Source organism: Zalophus californianus, chromosome 15 (assembly GCF_009762305.2).
Source record: "Zalophus californianus isolate mZalCal1 chromosome 15, mZalCal1.pri.v2, whole genome shotgun sequence".
Classification (NCBI taxonomy): domain Eukaryota; kingdom Metazoa; phylum Chordata; class Mammalia; order Carnivora; family Otariidae; genus Zalophus; species Zalophus californianus.
Genome location: NC_045609.1, coordinates 29152983 through 29167943, shown reverse-complemented (window position 1 = coordinate 29167943; position 14961 = coordinate 29152983). Strand labels below are relative to the sequence as shown.

At 38.2% G+C, this 14961-nt stretch overlaps 1 protein-coding gene and 1 pseudogene across 3 annotated transcripts in view; both read left to right on the top strand.

The window, feature by feature from the left end:
* The window catches only part of CTNNA3 (catenin alpha 3), a 1953765-nt gene that overhangs the window by 150250 nt on the left and 1788554 nt on the right, over nt 1-14961 (top strand). The window lies entirely within an intron of this gene.
* LOC113922782 lies at nt 104-5707 on the top strand (annotated as a pseudogene).

Sequence of the window (14961 nt, the reverse complement as noted above, 5' to 3'; positions counted from 1 at the left end):
TATATAGATAGGTTGGGTTCCCAGAAGTATAACCTAAGGTAAGGGTTCTTGTACAAGTGATTTACTGAAGGAGTCCTGTGTGAAACCTATGAGGCGTTGAAGGAATCAGGATAGGGCAGGGAAGAAGCTAAGCTAAAGCTGCACTGTTGTATGGCAAGCACTAGCCAAAACTGTGGTGAGTATGGCTGAGGATCTGAATTGTGAATTTTAATTATAATTTAAATCTTAAAAACTGATACATTATCAGTTATTAGAAAGCTTTGAAATATGGGTACGTGATGTACTTTTTCAACTGTAAATTTGATGAAATCTTAATATAGATCAAGTATTTGATGAAAATTAGCATCTGAATTGAAATTTAAAAGTGGAATAGATAATAGATTTCAAAGACTTAGTATGAAAAAATGTACAATATCCCAACAACATATATTGATTGCATGTTGAAATAATATATTTTGAATATTTTGGTAAAACAAAATATAATTAAAAACTTCATTTTACCTATTCTTTTTACATTTTAATGTTTAAACATGTTTCTCACTGTTGATACTTGAAAAAACATAGCTACTAAAATATTTTAAATTGTGTATGTGGCTCACATTAATTGTCTGTTGGACAGTGCTGATCTGAAATCTGTCTCTCTCTGATCCCAGAGGGAGCTCTGGACAATGAATGGCACAGGAGTTGTCTCCCTTTGAGGCAAGGGAGCCAATCTTTTATCTTCCAGGATCAATTCGTCCTTAGCTAGTGGCCACACTTACTTATCTTTACCATCCCCCCATAACTTCCAGGCACAATACTTTTTTTTAATTTTAAATTTTTAAAATCTTTTAATTTAGGGCGCCTGGGTGGCTCAGTTGTTTAAGCAACTGCCTTCGGCTCAGGTCATGATCCTGGAATCCTGGGATCGAGTTCCGCATCAGGCTCCCTGCTCAGCAGGGGTCTGCTTCTCCCTCTGACCCTCCCCCCTCTCATGTGCTTTCTCTCTCTCTCTCTCTCATTCTCTCTCTCAAATAAATAAAATCTTAAAAAAAATAAAATCTTTTAATTTATATTTTAGTGAACATTTAGTGCAATATTGGTTTCTGGAGTAGAATTCAGTAACTCATCACTTACATACAACACCTGGTGCTCACCATAACAAGTGCCCTTCTTAATACCCATCACAAAGCTAGCCCATCCCCCATCCACCTACCTCCATCAATCATCAGTTTGTTTTGTATTGTTAAGAGTCTCTCATGGTTTGTTTTCCTCTCTTTTTTTTTTCTTTTCCTCCTTCCCATATGTACATCTGTTTTCTTTCCTAAATTCTGCATATGAGTGAGATCATATGGTATTTGTCTTTCTCTGACTGACTTACCTTGCTTAGCATAATATACTCTAGCTCCATCCACATCATTGCAAATGGCAAGATTTCAATTTTTTTAAAGATTTTATTTATTTATTTGACAGAGAGATAAAGTGAGAGAAGGAACACAAGCAGGGGGAATGAGAGAGGGAGAAGCAGGCTTCCTGTTGAGCAGGGAGTCTGATGCCGGGCTTGATCCTAGGACCCTCGGATCATGACCTGAGCTGAACGCAGAGGCTTAATGACAGAGCCACCCAGGTGCCCTGGCAGGATTTCAATTTTTGATAGCTGAATAATATTCCATTGTATATATATACACCACACCTTCTTTATCCATTCATCATTAGTCAGTGGATATTTGGGCTCTCTCTGTAGTTTGGCTATTGTCGATAATGCTGCTATAAATATTGGGGTACATGTACCCTTTCAAATCTGTATTTTTGTACCCTTTGGGTTAATACCTAATAGTGCAACTGCTGGATTGTAGGGTAGTTCTATTTTTAACTTTCTGAGGATCCTCCATACTGTTTTCCAGAGTGGCTGCACCAGTTTGCATTCCCACCAACAGTGCAAGGGGATTCCCCTTTCTCTGCATCCTTGCCAACACCTGTTGTTTCTTGTGTTGTTGATTTTAGCGATTCTGACAGGTGTGAGGTGGTATCTCATTATGGTTTTGATTTGTATTTCACTTATGAATGATATTGAGCATCTTTTCATGCATCTGTTACCCATCTGGATGTCTTCTTCTTTTTTTTTAAGGATTTATTTATTTATTTGAGAGACAGCAAGAGAGCACAAGAGCGTGAGTGGGGGGAGGGACAGAGGGAGAGGGAGAGAATCTTTTAAGCAGATTCCATGCTGAGCGTGGAGCCCAGTGTGGGGCTTTACTTCACAACCCTGAAATCACGACCTGAGCCAAACCAAGAGTTGGATGCTTACTGTGCCATCTAGGCGCCCCCAGATGTCTTCTTTGGAGAAGTGTCTATTCATGTCTGCTCATTTCTTAATTGGATTGTGTTTTGGGTGTTGAGTTTGATAAGTTCTTTATAGATTTTGGATACTAACCCTTTATCAGATATATTGCTTGCAAATATCTTCTCCCATTCTGCAGGCTGCCTTTTAGGTTTGTTGATTGTTTCCTTCACTCTGTAGAAGCTTTTATCTTGAGGAAGTCCCAGTAGTTCATTTTTGCTTTTGTTTTCCTTGCCTGTAGTGACATGTTCTAGTAAGAAGTTCTATGACCAAGGTCAAAGAGGTTTCTGCCTGTGTTTTCCTCTAGGATTTTGATGGTTTCCTGTCTCACATTTACGTTTTTCATCCATTTGAGTTTATTTTTGTGTATGATTTAAGAAAATGGTCCAGTTTCATTCTGCATGTTGCTATCCAGTTTTTCCAACATCATTTGTTGAAGAGACCATCTTTTTTCCGTTGGATATTCTTTACAGCTTTGTCAAAGATTAGTTGACCCTATAGTTGTGGATCCATTTTTGGGTTTTCTATTCTGTTCCATTGACCTATGTGTCTGTTTTTTTACCAGTATCATACTTTCTTAATGACTATAGCTTTGTACTACAGCGTGAAATCTGGAATCATGATGCCAGCAGTTTTGTTCTTCTTTTTCAGAGTTGCTTTGGCTATTTGGTTTTTTCTGGTTCCATACAAATTTTAGAACTGCTTGTTCTAGCTCTGTGAAAAATGCTGGTGGTATTTTGATGGGAATTGACTTAAATGTGTGGATTGCTTTGGGTAGTATAGACATTTTAACAATGTTTGTTCTTTCAATTCATAAGCATTGAATGCTTTTCCATTTCTTTGTGTCCTTTTCACTTTCTTTCATAAGTGATCTGTAGTTTTCAGAGTAGAGATCTCTTACTTGTTAGGTTTGTTCCTAGGTATTTTATTGTTTTTGGTGCAATTGCAAATGGGATGGATTCCTTGATTTCTTCTGTGCTACTTCATTATTGGTGTATAAAAATGCAACAGATTTCTGCACATTGATTTTATATCCCGTGACTTTGCTGAATTCACGTTATCAGTTCTAGCAATTTTTTGGTGTAGTCTTTTGGGTTTTCTACATAGAGTATCATGTTGTCTGCAAGTAGGGAAACTTTGACTTCTTACTTGCCAATTTGGATGCCTTTTATTTCTTTTTGTTGTCTGATTGCTGAGGCTAAGACTTCCACTACTATGTTTAATAGTTCTTATTTTGTTAATCTGTTCTACTCTTCTTTTTTAAAATTTCCTTATCGTTTATGCCTGCTCTAATCTGTAATATTTCCTTCTTCTGCTGGCTTTGGGCTTTATTTGCTATTCCTTTTCTAGTTCCTTTAGATGTTACCTTGTGTATTTGAGACTTTTCTTGATTGTTGAGGTGGGCATGTATTGCAATATACTTCTGTCTGAGGACTGCCTTTGCTGTATCCCAAAGGTTTTGGACTGTTGTGTTTTCATTTTCATTTGCTTCCATGTATTTTTTAAATTCTTCTTTAATTTCTTGGTTAACCTGTTCATTCTTTAGTAGGATGCTCATTAACCTCCATGTATTTGAAGTCTTTCCAAATTTTTCTTGTGGTTCACTTCAAGTTTCATAGTGTTGTGGTCTGAAAATATGTATGGTATGATTTCAGTGTCTTTGTACCCATTGAGACCCGATTTGTGACCCATTGTGTGATCTATTCTGGAGAATGTTCCATGTGCACTCAAAAAGAATGTGTATTCTGCTTCTTTAGGATGAAATGCTGATTATATCTGTTAAGTCCATCCGGTCAAGAGTGTTATTCAAAGCCCCTGTTTTCCTTGTTGATTTTCTGCTTAGATGATCTGTCCATTGCTGTAAGTGGGCTGTTAAAATACCCCACTACTATTGTATTATTGAGTTTCTTTATGTTTGTTATTAATCGATTTCTATCTTTGGCTACTCCTAAGTTGGGGGCATAAATATAATTGTTAGATCTTCTTGATGGATAGACCCCTTTATTATGATATAATGCCCTTCTCTTGTTAGTATCTTTGTTTTAAAATTGGAGGTGCCCCAAGAGCCTCATTTTAGAACTAAAGACATCTGCAGATGTAAAGTGAGGAGGTGGAGAACCATCTATCATGCTAATGGATGTCAAGGGGCGCCTAGGTGGCTCAGTCAGTTAAGTGTCTGCCTTCTGCTCAGGTCATGATCCCAGGGTCCTGGGATTGAGCCCCGTGTCGGGCTCCCTGCCTAGTGGGGAGCCTGTTTCTCCCTCTCCCTCTGCCTGCTGCTCTGCCTACTTGTGCTTTCCAACTCTCTGTCAAATAAATAAATAAAATCTTAAAAAAAATAAAATGAGGCTCTTTTAGGCAGCATATTGATGGATCTTTTTTTTTTTTTTTAATCCATTCTAATACCCTGTGTCTTTTGATTGGAGTATTTAGTCAGTTTACATTCAGAGTGATTATTGAAAGATATGAATTTAGCAGGCACAATGAATATTTGGGAGATTCTTTCATAAACTTGCCCATACGTCTGCTATGTGCTATGTTGGATTTGATTGAAGACCACCATACAGTTAAGAATTCTTAATGTATGGAAATAACCAAACTCCATGATTTTCCATATCCTGGAATGTCTCAGAACTCTTAAAAAAATAATCTCAGAAACATTTGTTAAAAACTGAAAAGAAGAATAAAGCATTGACATGTGAAATGAATAGAGAATGTTAGGTTATAACTAAAGAAAATCAGCTATTAAATAAGAAATTCTAATGGTAGGTATTTTGTTACTGCTTTTTGCTGGGTACTTAACATATTAGCCAAACTAAATACATATTGTACTCTTTATCAAATACTTAGAATTTCATTTAAAAAATAAGGTCTGGGACGCGCGCGAGCCGGCGGTGTGCGCGGAGCGCGGGAGCAGAGAGGCGCTCTGGAGCCGGCCGAGGCGGAGGCGGCGGTGCGGCCCAAGGCGGCCGGGGAGGATGAGGCCGAAGAGGAGGTGCTGCCGCACGCCGAGGCGGTGGAGGTGTTCCAGGAGGGTCTCGCCATGGTCGTGCAGGACCCGCTGCTCTGCGATCTACCGATCCAGGTGACTTTGGAAGAGGTCAACTCCCAAATAGCACTAGAATATGGCCAAGCAATGACAGTCCGAGTGTGCAAGATGGATGGAGAACTAATGCCTGTGGTTGTGGTACAGAACGCCACAGTCCTGGATCTGAAGAAGGCCATTCAGAGATACGTGCAGCTCAGGCAGGAGCGTGAAGGGGGCATTCAGCACATCAGCTGGTTCTATGTGTGGAGAAGCTCACAGAGGACAGGAAGGAGCTTCGAGATTAAAGTATCCGGAATCGGGATGAGGTGTCCTTCATCAAAAAGCTGAGGCAAAAATGAACCTCCAGACAAGGACAGCTCTCTGCTGGTGGCCTGTACCCAGCTGGGAGACAGCTGAGCCCTAGGTCCAAACAACCGAATCATGTGGCAAATGGGCCTGGCCCTGTGTACAAAATAAATCTACTTGTTTCTTAGTTTGAAAAAAAAAAAAAGGTCTGGTTTTTGACGTTATGGAACTTAAAGTAACTTAGTTTTAGGAAATTAAATAAGAATAATTATAAGAGATGAACAAGTTCAAGATGTTATAGTGTTAAGAGCACATAATGTGGTGGAATGGTCAGTATGAAGACACTTAATACTTGTTCCAGGAGAAGCTGAACTTTGACTCTGATTTATAAACATTTTAGAGAAAGATATGTATATCATAGAAAATCAAATAATGTAGAGGAGTTTATGGTGAAAAACAATTTCCTGTTCTGCTCCTTGCTACCTTCAGTTTCACGCCTCACAGAAAATCTTATTTCTAGTCCCACACCCTGGAGGAAGTCTTACTGATTTTAGATCTGATGGTTACTCCAGAACATTAAGTTATATACTTATAATTCTTTTCCTTTACTTATCAACTTAAGATATTATCAATTTATTTCCTTTTATGAAATATGAACATTTTGTTCATCTATACTACCTGCTTATCCCTGCCCTTTCTTCCTTCCAGTGTTTTATAGTTTGATATCATTTTTAGTTTTACTTTTATTTCCCCATTTCATATTCTATCATCTTTAGTCGGTATCCTGACTTTTCCTTGTGTTTGGTAAGAATAACAACACTCATTCTGTTCTCTTTATTTATTTATTTTTAAAAAGATTTTTAAAATTTATTTGACAGAGAGAGAGCAAGAGAGGGAACACAAGCAGGGGGAGTGGGAGAGGGAGAAACAGGCCTCCCACTGAGCAGGAAGTCTGATGCAGGGCTTGATCCCAGGACCCTGAGATCATGACCCAGACTGAAGGCAGTCACTTAACTGACTGAGCCACCCAGGCGCCACTGTTCTCTGTCTTTAATTCTACATTTCAGCTTTCACTTTCTACCTCTGTCACTTCTAATCCTACTCTCACACAGTCAAGGTTTTTAACATTTTAATTTTGATATTCAACCATAATGAAGTAATCTGTATTTGTTATTAGTTGATAATGAAAGTTGAAAACCAACACACAATATTAATGTTATTGTGATTAGTTACTGCATGATAGAGTAGTATGCTAAAATTGTATCTCCTTTTCCAGGGGTCCAATGTCACAACCCATTGGTCAATCAAAAGAGAATGATTCCATAATCAAGGTCAAATGGATTTTCTTTTCCATTGTTTAAAATAATGCTACCATTTGGTCTTGTTTTTGTTTTTGTCACAAAGACATTTCTTCTCAAACTCTGTGCCTTCCTTTCAGTGATGTACCTTGTTTATCATCTCCAGACATCTCTGGGTTAGGCACACCATATCCTTTATCCCACATATTTCTCTCTCTCTGGCATTCCCCCTCTTTCTTGCTATAAAACAGCTGTGCAGCTCTTTCTTTCTGTATGTGAGAATAAGGAGGGCTTTACCCTGGAGTCCAATAACATACCAGATGCTTCAGTTTTCCCCAGATGATTTCCTTAATTTCTTTGGATAGAAAAGCCCTCTTTTTATGACTTGGGGGTGACTGTTGAGCTGCCTGCTGCTTTGCAGACAGTAATAGAGAAAAGGGAAAGGGGCACAGCATTTCATATACATGAGTTTAATTAATCATCCTGGTTTTAGACCACTACTAGTTTCTGCCTGGCATTATACCTCCAAGCCAGAGCCTCTTTGGATTCCAGTAGGAAGAATGACTCTGACATCATCTGCAGACTCCTCATGGCATATTCTAGACTGTAGCTTTCTCTTCTTGTTTTCATTAGTTGACATCCTTTCATCAGTTTTCTGTCTTCTAGAAGGCTCTCAAATGCTGTTGACTTTCTTTAGCAATTGTGTTATGGTTTTATTCCCTTTTTTGTACTTTTCTATTTCCATCTCAGTGAGGTCTGGGAAAAGACCTGGTTAAATGAGTGCCCAGTGTGCTATCTCGAAAGAACTGATGGATGCTATGGATGTCCCAGTTGAGGGAATGGTCTGAGTAAAGGTAAATTAATAGGATCAACAGGAATATGTAAATATTATAGTTTACCTGAAACAGATAATGAATTAACTGAAAATAAATAATTTAGGACTTACTGATTCAGAATTGAACCTGCTTGAAACAGAAAAGATTGTGCTTGGTATCTTGGGGATCAGGAGACAACTGTAAGTTCTTAAGCAGTTGAGTGTTGTTATGAATATAGTTTAACAGGCTAAACTTAATTATTAAAAAGTGTGAAACTTCTGATGACCATTTTCTGGACAGGTTTCTATAAAAAATTGTTCTTTTACATTTCTGGTTTAAGCTTGAGGGTCATTTGATATAAGTAAATAGATAATTTAAAGTATCTGGGAATTTAGCTGTTGTAAATAGTCACATATAACTAATAATGAGAGGAGACAATATTGTGCAGTAGTTAAGATCTTTCCCTACCTCCTCTACTATAATTGTAGTATTGAATCTAAAGTTTTTAGTTCTTGAATGACAGATGGTAAACTCTTAGTAGTAATTTTTATAATAATGCTGCCTTGTATAGTTTCATGCTTTTCAAAACACTTTGACATATGGCATGATCTTCATAACAATCTTTGTGATGAAATAGGGATAGATACTAATATTCTAATTTTATGAATGATAGAGTTGAAGTGGGGAGGGAAATATGTATAATATCACACAATTCTTTTAGTGTTTTAAGCAATATAATAATTTTAATAGATACTGGGGATTGGTTCACCTGACCTAGTCTAGCTTCCTAATGTGCCCCTCAGTACTGAAGAGGTTGGACAAAATAAAAACTGCATTTCCCAGGCTCTCTTGCAGCTGGGAATGTGGCCCAGACTTTGCCAAAAAGATGCATGGCAGTGAAACTTGGAAGGACACAGTAACCAGCATGAGAATGGCCACACATGGAGAAATAGGCTCTTGTTGCAGTCTAGTGACAGATGCACTTTGTTATTTTGTGGCACCACTGGCAGAGGTTTTCAAGTCTGGATTCTCATATCATAGATATTGAGTGATGGGTGGTGGCAGTAGTGGGGTTTCCACTAAAATAGGATTGTGGTGGTATTGAAAGTTTTTCTTGGCTAATGTTGTTCCTGTTTGAGTAGCACTCTGGAAATTCTGTAAATTCACCTAATAACCCAGAACAAATTCCTTTCTATTTAAATTAGCTACAGTGGATTCTGTTATTATATGGTATTTGTCTTTTTCAGTCTGACTCATATCACTTAGCATACCCTCTAGGTCCATCCGTGTTGTTGAAAATGGCAAGATCTCATTCTTTTTTATGGCTAAGTAATATTCAATTGTATATGTACCACATCTTCTTTATCCATTCATCTATCATGGACAACTTGGGTTGCTTCCACGTCTTGGCTATTGTAAATAATGCTGCACTAAACATAGAAGTGCATATGTCTTTTCAAATTAGTGTTTTTGTTTTCTTTGGATAAATACCCTGTGGTGGAATTAATGGATCATACGGCAATTCTATTTTTAACTTTTTAAGGAACTTCCATACTGTTTTCCACAGTGGCTGCACCAATTTACACTCTTATCAACAGTGCATGAGGGTTACTTTATCTCCACATCTTGCCAACACTGGTTGTTTCTTGCCTTTTTTTTTTTAACTTTTTAAAAAAAGATTTATTCATTTATTTGAGAGGGACAGAGAGAGAGAGACGGAGAGAGTACAAGCAGAGGGAGAGGCAGAGGCAGACTACCCACCGAGCAGGGACCCCGATGTGGGGCTTGATTCCAGGACTTGAGATCATGACCTGAGCCAAAGGCAGACGCTTAACCACCTGAGTCACCGAGGTGCCCTGTTTCTTACCTTTTTGATATTAGCCAATTTGATAGATGTAAGGTAATATCTTATTGTGGTTTTGATTTGCATTCCCCTGATGCTAATGAAAGTATTTAGAGAAGCTGAATTGATTTCAGAATATTGGTGGTATTATACCAATGAGTATGTATAAACCTAGGTAAAATAAATTGAGTTTCCTGCATAATAAAATTTTATGAAATACAAATCTAAGGGTCTTAGTTAGGAACTAGTACATCTAAGTACCTGAAGTGTCATTATATAGAGAGAAGAATTATTATTTTTTTAGATTTTATTTTATTATGTTATGTTAGTCACCATTCATTACATCATTAGTTTTTGATGTAGTGATCCGTGATTCATTGTTTATATATAACACCCAGTCCTCCATTCAATACGTGTCCTCCTTCATACCCATCACTGGGCAACCCATCCCTCCCGCCCCCCTCCCCTCTAAAACCCTCAGTTTGTTTCTCAGAGTCCATACTATCTCACGGTTCATTCCCCCCCACCCCCGATTTCCCCCTTCATTTTTACCTTCCTACTATCTTCTTTTTATTTTTTTAAACATATAATGTATTATTTGTTTCAGAGGTACAGATCTGTGATTCATCAGTCCTACACAATTCACAGTGCTCACCATAGCACATACCCTTCCCAATGTCTATCACCCAGCCACCCCATCCCTCCCACCCCCCACCACTCCAGCAACCCTCAGTTTGTTTCCTAAGATTAAGAATTCCTCATATCAGTGAGATCATATGATACTTGTCTTTCTCTGATTGACTTATTTCCCTTAGCATAATACCCTCTAGTTCCATCCACATCGTTGCAAAAGGCAAGATTTTGTTGTTGTTTTTTTTTGATGGCTGCATAATATTCCATTGTGTGTGTGTGTCTGTGTATATCACATTTTCTTTACCCATTCATCTGTCGATGGACATCTAGGCTCTTTCCATAGTTTGGCTATTGTGGATATTGCTGCTATAAACGTTAGGGTGCACGTACCCCTTCAGACCACTACATTTGTATCTTTGGGGTAAATACCCAGTACTGCAATTGCTGGGTCATAGGGTAGCTCAATTTTCAACTTTTTGAGGAACTTCCATACTGTTTTCCAGAGTGGCTGCACCAGCTTGCATTCCCAATAGTGTAGGAGGGTTCCCCTTTCTCCACATCATCACCAACATCTGTCATTTCCTGACTTGTTAGTTTTAGCCATTCTGACTGGTGTGAGGTGATATCCCATTGAGGTTTTGATTTGGATTTCCCTGATGGCGAGTGATGTTGAGCACTTTTTCATGTGTCTGTTGGCCATTTGGACGTCTTTGGAAAAATGTCTGTTCATGTCTTCTGCCCATTTCTTGATTGGATTATTTGTTCTTTGGGTGTTGAGTTTGATAAGTTCTTTATAGATTTTGGATACTAGCCCTTTATCTGATATGTCATTTGCAAATATCTTTTTTCATTCTGTCGGTTGTCTTTTGGTTTTGTAGACTGTTTCCTTTGCTATGCAAAAGCTTTTTATCTTGATGAAGTCCCAATAGTTCATTTTTGCCCTTGCTTCTCTTGCCTTTGGTGATGTTTCTAGGAAGAAGTTGCTATGGCTGAGGTCGAAGAGGTTGCTGCCTGTTTTCTCCTTTAGGATTTTGATGGACTCTTGTCTCACATTTAGGACTTTCAACCATTTTGAGTCTATTTTTATGTGTGGTGTAAGGAAATGGTCCAGTTTCATTCTTCTGCATGTGGGTGTCCAATTTTCCCAACACCATTTGTTGAAGAGACTGTCTTTTTTTCCATTGGACATTCTTTCCTGCTTTGTTAGAGATGAGTTCACCATAGAGTTGAGGGTCCATTTCTGGGCTCTCTATTCTGTTCCATTGATCTATGTGTCTGTTTTTGTGCCAGTACCATAGTGTCTTGATGATGACAGCTTTGTAATAGAGCTTGAAGTCCAGAATTGTGATGCCGCCAGCTTTGCTTTTCTTTTTCAAGATTCCTCTGGCTATTCGGGGTCTTTTCTGGTTCCATACAACTTTTAGGATTATACGTTCCATTTCTTTGAAAAAAGTGGATGGTATTTTGATAAGGATTGCATTGAATGTGTAGATTGCTCTAGGTAGCATTGACATTTTCACAATATTTATTCTTCCAATCCATGAGTGTGGAATGTTTTTCCATTTCTTTGTGTCTTCCTCAATTTCTTTAATGAGTATTCTATAGTTTTCTGAGTACAGATCCTTTGCCTCTTTGGTTAGATTTATTCCTAGGTATCTTATGATTTTGGGTGGAATTGTAAATGTGATCGACTCCTTAATTTCTCTTTCTTCTGTCTTGCTGTTGGTGTATAGAAATGCAACTGATTTCTGTGCATTGATTTTATATCCTGCCACTTTACTGAACTCCTGTATGAGTTCTAGAGTTTTGTGGTGGAGTCTTTTGGGTTTTCTTTCTTTTTTTTTTTCTCAAAGATTTTATTTATTTATTTGACAGAGAGACCCAGAGAGAGAGGGAACACAAACGGAGATTGGGAGAGGGAGAAGCAGGCTCCCCACTGAGCAGGAAGCCTGATGCGGGGCTCGATCCCAGGACCCTGGGATCATGACCTGAGCCGAAGGCAGACACTTCACAGCTGAGCCACCCAGGCACCCTCTTTTGGTTTTGCCATATAAAGTATCATATCATCTGCAAAGAGTGAGAGTTTGACTTCTTCTTTGCCTATTCGGATACCTTTTATTTCTTTTTGTTGTCTTATTGCTGTGGCTAGGACATCTAGTACTATGTTAAATAGCAGTGAAGATAGTGGACATCCCTGCCATGTTCCTGACCTTAGGGGAAAAGCTCTCAGTTTTTCCCCTTTGAGAATGATATTAGCTGTGGGTTTTTCATAGATGGCTTTTATGATATTGAGGTATATACCCTCTATCCCTACACTCTGAAGAGTTTTGATCAAGAAAGGATGCTGTACTTTGTCAAATGCTTTTTCTGCATCTATTGAGAGGATCATGTGGTTCATGTTCTTTCTTTTATTAATGTATTGTATCACATTGATTGGTTTTTTGGATGTTGAACCAACCTTGTAGCCCAGGAATAAATCCCACTTGGTCGTGGTGAATAATCCTTTTAATGTACTGTTGGATCCTATTGGCTAGTATTTTGGTGAGAATTTTTGCATCCATATTCATCAGGGATATTGGTCTGTAATTCTCCTTTTTGGTGGGGTCTTTGATTGTGGGATCAAGGTAATGCTGGCTTCGTAAAATGAGTTTGAAAGTTTTCCTTCCATTTCTATTTTTTGGAACAGTTTCAGAAGAATAGGTATTCATTCTTCTTTAAATGTTTGGTAGAATTCCCCTGGGAAGCCATCTGGCCCTGGGCTCTTGTTTGTTGGGAGATTTTTGATGACTGCTTTAATTTCCTTAGTGGTTATAGGTCTGTTCAGGTTTTCTATTTCTTCCTGGTTCCGTTTTGGGGGTTTATGTATCTCTAGGAATGCATCCATTCTTCCAGAATATCTAATTTGCTGGCATAGAGTTGCTCATAATATGTTCTTATAATTGTTTGTATTTCTTTGGTGTTGGTTGTGATCTCTCCTCTTTCATTCATGATTTTATTTATTTGGGTAGTTTCTCTTTTCTTTTTGATAATTCTGGCCAGGGGTTTATCAACCTTATTAATTCTTTCAAAGAACCAGCTCCTAGTTTTGTTGATCTGCTCTACTGTTCTTTTGGTTTCTATTTCATTGATTTCTGCTCTGATCTTTATTATATCTCTTCTCCTGCTGGTTTTAGGCTTTATTTGCTGTTCTTTCTCCAGCTCCTTTAGGTGTAGGGTTAGGTTGTGTATTTAGGACCTTTCTTGTTTCTTGAGAAAGGTTTGATTGTTGTATACTTTCCTCTTAGGACTGCCATTGCTGCATCCCAAAGATTTTGAACAGTTGTGTTTTCATTTTCATTGGTTTCCATGAATTTTTTCAATTCTTCTTTAATTTCCTGGTTGACCCATTCATTCTTTAGTAGGATGCTATTTAGCCTCCATGTATTTGAGGGGTTCTTTCTGACTTTCCTCTTGTGATTGAGTTCTAGTTTCAAAGCATTGTGGTCTGAAAATATGCAGGGAATGATCCCAATCTTTTGGTACCAGTTGAGACCTGATTTGTGACCTAGGATGTGATCTATTCTGGAGAATGTTCCATGGGCACTAGAGAAGAATGTGTATTCTGTTGCTTTGGGATGGAATGTTCTGAATATATCTGTGAAGTTTGTTTGGTCCAGTGTGTCATTTAAAGCCTTTATTTCCTTGTTGAACTTTTGCTTAGATGATCTCTCCATTTTAGTGAGGGGGGTGTTAAAGTCCCCTACTATTATTGTATTGTTGTTGATGTGTTTCTTTGATTTTGTTAATTGGCTTATATAATTGGCTGCTCCCATGTTAGGAGCATAGATATTTAAAATTGTTAGATCTTCTTGTTGGATAGGCCGTTTAAGTAGGATATAGTGTCCTTCCTCATCTCTTATTAAAGTCTTTGGTGTAAAATCTAATTTGTCTGATATAAGGATTGCCACCCCAGCTTTCTTTTGGTGTCCACTAGCATGGTAAATGGTTTTCTACCCCCTCACTTTCAATCTGGAGGTGTCTTGGGGTCTAAAATGAGTGTCTTGCAGGCAACATATTAATGGGTCTTGTTTTTCTATGCAATCTGATACCCTGTGTCTTTTGATTGGGGCATTTAGCCTATTTACATTCAGGGTAACTATTGAAAGATACGAATTGGGGCGCCTGGGTGGCTCAGTTGTTAAGCGTCTGCCTTCGGCTCAGGTCATGATCCCAGGGTCCTGGGATCAAGTCCCACATCAGGCTCCCTGCTCAGCAGGAAGCCTGCTTCTCCCTTTCCCACTCCCCCTGCTTGTGTTCCTACTCTCACTGTCTCTCTCTGTCAAATAAATAAATAAAATCTTTAAAAAAAAAAAAAGCTTTAATAAAAAAAGAAAGATACGAATTTAGTGCCATTGTATCTCCTGTAAGGTGACTGTTACTGTATATTGTCTGTGTTCCTTTCTGGTCTATGTTACTTTTAGGCTCTCTCTTTGCTTAGTTACCCCTTTCAATATTTCTTGTAGTGCTGGTTTGGTGTTTGCAAATTCTTTTAGTTTTTCTTTTTCCTGGAAGCTTTTTCTGTTTCCTTCTATTTTCAGTGACAGCCTAACTGGATATAGTATTCTTGGCTGCATATTTTTCTCATTTATTGCCCTGAATATATAATGCCTGTCCTTTCTGACCTGCCAGGTCTCTGTGGATAGGTCTGCTGCTAATCTAATGTTTCTACCATTATAGGT